This window comes from Rhinatrema bivittatum, chromosome 9 (assembly GCF_901001135.1).
Source record: "Rhinatrema bivittatum chromosome 9, aRhiBiv1.1, whole genome shotgun sequence".
Classification (NCBI taxonomy): Eukaryota; Metazoa; Chordata; class Amphibia; order Gymnophiona; family Rhinatrematidae; genus Rhinatrema; species Rhinatrema bivittatum.
Window position 1 is genome coordinate 172,833,892 of NC_042623.1, and position 7,500 is coordinate 172,841,391.

Below are 7,500 nucleotides of genomic sequence, written 5' to 3' on the forward strand. Positions count from 1 at the left end.
TTAAAATGTCTTGTAATCCGCAATCTACTGATCGACGAAGCATATAGCATTATATACACAATATCATATAATAATATAATTCTGACATACAACAATACAAGAGGATAATGTTTGCCCTTTAAATGCCAATTTTAACCTACCCTAGCAATGCCTAGTGTACATTACTTTCATGGGGCAGATTTTCAAAGGGATACGCGCATAACTTCCGAAAAGCTGCCCCTTCCACCCCCTGCGCGCGCCGAGCCTATGTTGCATAGGCTCAGCGGCGCGCGCAAGCCCCGGGACGGCGTGTCGGGGGCATGTCGCGGCCAGCGCGTCATTGGGGGCGTTCCGGGGGCAGGGCTGTGGGCGTGGTTCCGGGCCAGGGGCTTTCTGGGGCCGTGTATGCAGCCTCCGGACCAGCCCCCGGACTGGAACATGGTGTGCCGGCGCGCGCAAGTTATGTCTGCCTTGGTCAGGCGTAACTTTTGAAATAAAGGTGGGGGGGGGGGGGAATTAGGGCCAGGGGGCGGGTTAGTTAGGGGAAGGAAAGGGAAGGTGGGGGGGGCGCCGGAAAGAAAGTTCCCTCCGAGGCCGCTCCGATTTCGGAGCGGCCTCGGAGGGAATGGAGGCAGGCTGCGTGGCTCAGTGCACGTAGGCTGCCGATTTTGCGCAGCCTTGCGCGCGCCGAACCCTGATTTTAAAAGATACGCGCGGCTACATGCGTATCTTTTAAAATCCGGCGTACTTTTGTTTGCACCTGTTGCGCGAACAAAAGTACGCGCGCGTGTACTTTTTTAAAATCTGCCCCTTTATATGGGACTGATTTAGTAAACCATGGTAATTTTGTTTGTTTATGATGAGTGACCTAACAAAATTACTGCACACAGTAAATTTGTCAATGTCACTCTATGTACTAAGACAATGATAATTTGACAGTAGTTGGAAATCTACTTAAGTGGTAAATTGACAAAAAAAAAAATGGCTAACGAACTTATTCAACTGCAGCTCCTCTGGACTACTATAAAAACTTGGACATCAAAGTTGCTTGTACATAGTGTGGTCAGTTTTCAAAGGATCTAGCCGTCTAACAACTTTAGCAATAATAGGCCTAAATTTGCCTGTCTGTCTTCACTACTGACTTTTTAAATGTAAAAAACATGAGCTTCCTAACACAGCTAGACCCCTTCCTACCCTCCTTCCTTCCCTGCTTCTCTCTTCAAAAAATCCCCAGTCCCCACTGTAGCTTGATCCCTCTCTGCCTCTCTTTCACTCTTCATATATCAGTTTCCCACACTTTTATGGTGTGGGAAACTGATAAGCATGGGGTGACCTACATATGGCGCAGGAGATACTACCATAAGCTTACTGGGCAGACTGGATGGACCATTTGGGCCTTTTCTGCCATCATTTCTGTGTTTCTATGTTAAAAAAACCCCCACCCTATCACTGCATCCTCATTCCTTTCCTCCTATTTTCCAAATATTGAAACCCCTGTCACAGCCTGACCCCCTTCTCTCCAGCTTTTCAAGTGAAAAGCCCATCGCCGCAATCCAATCCCCTCCCTCCCTCCATCCCCACTCTTCAAATATTTAAAAAAATGCTCTCACCACAGTTGAACGACATCCCTCCCATTCTCCTGCTTTTCAAATATAATATAAACGCTCGCCTGCTGCACCGTGACCCCCTTCCTTCCACTTTTAAAACATAAAAAAAAAAAAATCCCGCCTCCACAGCCTGACCCTCTCTATCTTTCCCTCCTGCTTTTGCTGTTAAATAAGGTTCCAGGCAGGGATATTCCTCCTCCCGCCCATCCTGCTGGCCAAAAAAAGAGAGTTCTAGCAGGGGAATCTCCCTTCCCTCCTTCCTATCCTTATTTTATAAGTAATGTATGCACAGTATGAATCCATGGCACAGTAGATCCTCAGGACTATAGGGGAGATCAGAAACATACTTTAGAAAATCGTGCTAATGGGGGGCGGGGGGTCGACACGGGGGGGGGGGGGCCGGTTTCGCACCCAATAGCGCCACCATAGAAGGTGTAGCTATTGGGTGCGAAATAGGACGCGAAAAGGCACCTACCTTTTCGCCATCGGCGGCATCTTGGCGGAGTTGGCCCCGGTGACGCCCCGACTCCTCCTCTTCCGGGGCCGACTCCGCCCCGATTTAGATAGCGCGGGCCTGCGCTACCTTCGCAAGCTATCGCGATAGCTTTAGAAAATGAGGCCCTTAGTCACTCACACTGAATGTTTATAACACTGCTACGTACATTACATTTTGTATCACACAAGTTAATCTGCACATACATCATTGCCTTTTTTCACCCAATATACACAGCACGTTAACTTACCATCAACACTCATATCTTTTCAGCTATACACAGCACTTCTGAACGTGTGGTTTGCAAAAGATAATTTGCAAAATATGAAAGATTTATTTCTAGGAAAAGAAATCCCATTTTAACAAATCCTTTTGGCCACATTGAAGCAAACTCTTGTATAAAGGGCTGTGGAGTGGTATGTGTGTGATTTTAGCTGTCCAGAATATAATTGGGGCTTCTGATTATTGCTGAAAACTGATAAATCCTGATAGAGTACTCCCAATGTAAAAATTGAGGCTATTGGTTTCACCGATAAACACTGTCACAGCCACCCTCCCCTGCCCCCTCTCTTCCCTTTCTCCTCTCCTCGTCATTGTACCCCTACCCTGCAGATCTTTTCTGTTCAACTTGGGGCTACTCTGAGGCTTGTTCATGGTGGTGGTGGCAATAGCTGGAACAATCTCTGAAGGCTGGGGAGTGAGGCAGCATGCACTCTATTATATTTTTATTTAAAATCTTTTATATATTGCTCATAATAAGAAAGCCATTCTAGGTGATTTACTTTCAAACATACATAATAAAATATAACAAAATATAAGACTAAAAGACAAAACATAGATAAATTCACCCAAAATCAAATGTGTAAAACATTTCAAACTAATAGGGTCATTTTCCAACTCGCGTTATGGCGTTTTCGATGCTAAAAATGCGTTAACGCATGTGAAAAGCACCATAACGCATGGTGTGATGCAAATTTTTAAAAGAGGAGGGATTGGGGAGGAGTCGGGGTGGGAATTTTGTAAAAGTGGGCTGGCTTCATAAAGTGCGAATCCATAATGCATGATATCGCACAGTTTTAATGCCGAAAATAACTACACCTTTTTCATTAGCATTAAGCTGTGTGATGTCATGTGATATGCCCATGGTGCAAATTGTGATTTTTTTTTGCAAATTCTGTTTTGGGCATTTTTAGGCTGGGGAAGGGCCTGAGATGTGGGAGGAGAGAGAAGAGAAGGGAAGGAGGGAGAGAGAGGGAGAGAGAGCAAGTGAGCCCTCTGGCTTTGGCACCATAGTAAGCAGCTATTTATGCTACTATAGGAGACCCACCTATAACTCGAGGTGAGGTTTAGGTAGTAGTGTAGGGGTTAAGGGTCACTTTGACATGCAAAGTAAGATGTATGAACAGAACAGTGCACTCTTGTGAAGATTTGATGACCTTTGGAGTGAGGAAACTCACACGATGATGAGATTTGTTCAATGTTCTCTCAACCTAGCTTGATGTTACCAGGTAGAGAGTCCAAAGATTTCCTCCCCCCATGGAAATAAGCTGCTTTGCATACATTTATATGCATAAATTTGCCTAATGCATGCAAAACAGCTTATGCATGGGCAATCCAATGCTAATAAAATAACGCAGCTGACTGAAAAAAGTCATCCCTGTTATTTTATTGTATGTGAGGGAGGTGTAGTTATTTTCCAGAGGGAGCATCGTGCTGCTAACGCAGGTCCCCAATGCTCCCGCAGAAATGTAAAGGGCCAAAGGCAAAAAAAAATCACATCAGGGATCAATATTGACCCTGGCCCGCCATCTACAATGGTGTCACTGGCCCATTCCCTTCTCCCCCTCCCCTTCAAGGCCAAAAGGGATAGATAACCCATGCAGGTCCTACGGGAGAAGAGTGATATAGGTTTTCCTGGCAAGCCCTGATATCAAACGCGTGGATGAGCACTGAAGAATCCGCTGAGTTTGTAGGGTAAATGTAGGGAAATCAATAAATAGTGAATTATAGTAATGTAGGCTTGGTAGACGTAATGTAGTCATAGAAAAGACAAGTAACAATCAGGTGAGTTGCAGCATTTTGCAGTACCTGTAGAGCCTTCAAGGAATATTTTGGCAAACCACATAGGGGGAATTACAATAATCAATAGTTGTTAGTAAGAGCACCTGTACAACTATATGAAAATCTTTGGCAACCAGCAAATATCTTAAAGAATGCACCGTTCTCAACTTTAAAAAGGCTGCCCTATTAACAGTATTTAGTTGAGGCTGTGAAGATGAAGATGAATCAATGAAAAAACCCAAGTCTTTAATTGTATCAGAAAAAATGAGTGCAGCACCCTCAAGCCCATTAACGGAGCTGGAATGGGACAGAGCTGCACCTCTGCTGTTTGACACTGAAGTCCCATCACAAGCATGATTGTAATTCTGGGTTCCCAGGATCGGCTGGGTCCACACCTCTCATATTGCTCTTTTTGTGCCCCCTTGGGGTATGACTCTATTTCTGGCTATTTTAGCAACCGTGATTTAAATTATTCCAGTGCTGGAGCTGTGGGGGGTGGGTTGTGCCAATGATTGGTGTGCAAGGCTGTGCAGGGGCTTTAGGGGCCGTGCTTAGTGGGCAGAGAGTGGAAGGAGAAGACTGTCAGGCTGATCCAATACAGTGCGCTCAGCCGAGAGCACTGTTTAACCCACGGTTGGACGTGGGTTTTGGATGCGTGACCACAACCCCTTATTCCATGAGGGGACTAGCGCATCCAAAATGCGCGTCCAATCCCCCGCTAAACTAATAGCACTCATCACATGCAAATACATGTTGATGAGGCTGTTAGCAGTCCTCCCCAGATCCAAAAAATAAACCTGTGCCCGACCTGACCGTGCTCTGGGCAGGTGTAAATTTCTGAGCAGCCCAAAAAAGTGTACAGAAAAGCCTTTCTGTACATCCTCCGACTTAATATTGTGGCAATATTAAATCAGAGGAACCAAAAGGTTTAAAAAAAAAAAAAAGTGCGGGTGGTCACGTTCGGAAAAGGGGTGCTTGGTTAAAGAGCGTCCGTTTGCCTAACCCGTGGCTGTGTACAAGTTAGGAAAATGGACGCTCGTAAAATTGAGCGCCCGTTTCCCTAACCTGCTGATGCCGTCTCTCCTGGGCATCCCTTGCCAAGGAGGCGCTAGGGGCGCACAATTGTCCCTAGTGCCTTCTTTTTAGCACGACCCCTCAATTACATATTCCATAGCGCACCTAGGAGAGGTGGCTGGGTGCTCATTAGGAACGCGGGAGCTCAACATTGAGCGCCTGTTTTCTGTGCGGCTTCATTAGATCGGCCTGTGTATAAGTAGAACTTCCATAGTAAGTGTTTAGAAAATGCATGGTTAATGAAATAACTGAAATGCAACTCAATAAATGTTGTGGAAGTACAACCACACCGAAAAAACAAACTACTTCTTAGCAAAAAAACCCCTAATTAGTTAAAAAATAAAACAGAAACTTCATTTTAAATAGAGACAAAATCAAAAGCTCTACCTTTCCTATGCTGTGTATTTTAGGTAAAGGTGTGTTGAAAGCTGAGGATAATTCTCTTCTGGAAGGCAAATTATCACCTTTTTCTCATTCCCCTATGCTGCCTGTGCTAAGCTGCTCTGTAGAATCAGTTATGAGCTGCCACAGTGTCCTATCATAGGAGTGCTGAATTAGAGACTGAAATTTCAAAATAGTAAAAAGTGGACTTGTGTTTTTTTGGCAAAGGATTGTGCGTCTTTGACGTGCTATGCAGCTGAAAAGGCATTTAGGCAAAGCACAAAAATGAAGGGTGGCAATTTATTGTCATTTTTCAGATTTCTTTATACATGTTAGGCCTCTCTAACTCTTGCCTAATACGCCATGTAAGTGCCTTCTAAATATGACAGTGTTTTTTTCCATGAGGAAATTGGAGGAATACATTTTTTTCTCTTCATTCCTGTGGATTTAGGATACATAATTACTTTGGGGAAGATTTAAATGAGGCAATTTGGTGCTTTGAATTGTGAACAAGTGATTTTGATTTCTTGCTCTTAGCTTGCGCTGATATCATGGCAGGAACATGCTCAGTGGCCTTTCTCCACCCACTTTTAAGATATTGGTGTGGAGTGGTGGAGGGGTTGCACTTCTTATCCAGAAAAGGTGAATGAGGTTCATAACATTTATCAGCATCTTTGCAAAGTGCATTACATGGATATGAGGAGAGACCGGCCTAAAAATCTGTGTAAAGAGATTTATTTTTTTTTCCTAAGATGTACAGGGCCTCTGAGCCATGTTTATTTGATATAACATCTGATTATTTTTATTAGAAAATAAATATTTGCTAAATGTCTTTCTGCCAGAAATTACTCCTAGTCCTGAATTTGGATGAATCGAGCCAATAGATAATTGTTTCCTTAGAAAAATTTAGCATACTGAAAAGTTTATAGAACTGAGTATTTTAAAAGTACAAGTTATATTTACTCAAACCTAAGCTAAAATGATATGATCCCATACTATATGGTACTTTGTTATTCTTTTATCATCCTGTAGTCACCTCTAACATTCTTTTCCTTCTCTGTAATGATTACTCATTGATCTGAACTAATGATTGCTTGAAGAGTACTTTGAGATGGACATTGATGAATGAATTTAAACCATTCTACCTTTTGTAGCTAATACCAGCAATGAACTCATAGGACATATGACATGATTCAGGTTGCTAACAGAATTGTAGCAATGTCATGAACCATTATGGGGGATACCTCCCCTTAGAAAGATTTTTGCTTCATTTGTGCATGTACACCTTCATCTGCACAAGACTTTGGAATAATCTTGATCAGACCATGCTGCGAGACAACACTTTTGCAGCTTTCTTCAGGTACCCAGTAAGGGATCAGTACTATTGGAAGCTTTGAATGAAATGCAAATATGTTTGTCCTGCCAGATAGTCATCACTTTTGTGGTAATGCTGATAGAACAAAGATTGTATTCCTAATGAAGAGTGACTTGGAGAATGAGAATTATATTAGCATCACAAAAAAAAGATATATTATTTTTCCAAGCATCTAACTTTATTCTAATTGATTATAATGCACTGTGCATTGCACTGTATTTGGCAGAAAGGCCAGCTGATTCAGAGATTCGTCTCTAGCATTCCCTTTTAGTTAGAAGAGTGTAAGCAGTAGTTTTCTTTCCTGGGACATTAATATGAATTAATCCCCGGTGCTTTCATTTTGATTTAACTTATTACCACATAATAAAGGCTTGAGTTTTTCATCTGTAAGCATTTCTTATGTGTTTCATTAGGTTGGCTGACACTGGCAGTGTTAGCACCTTGCAACAGGTCCTGCTTTCTTGCCAATAAATATGTGCTGCACATTGGGAAATAAACGTGATTAGATTAATTACGCAACTGTTCCCTTG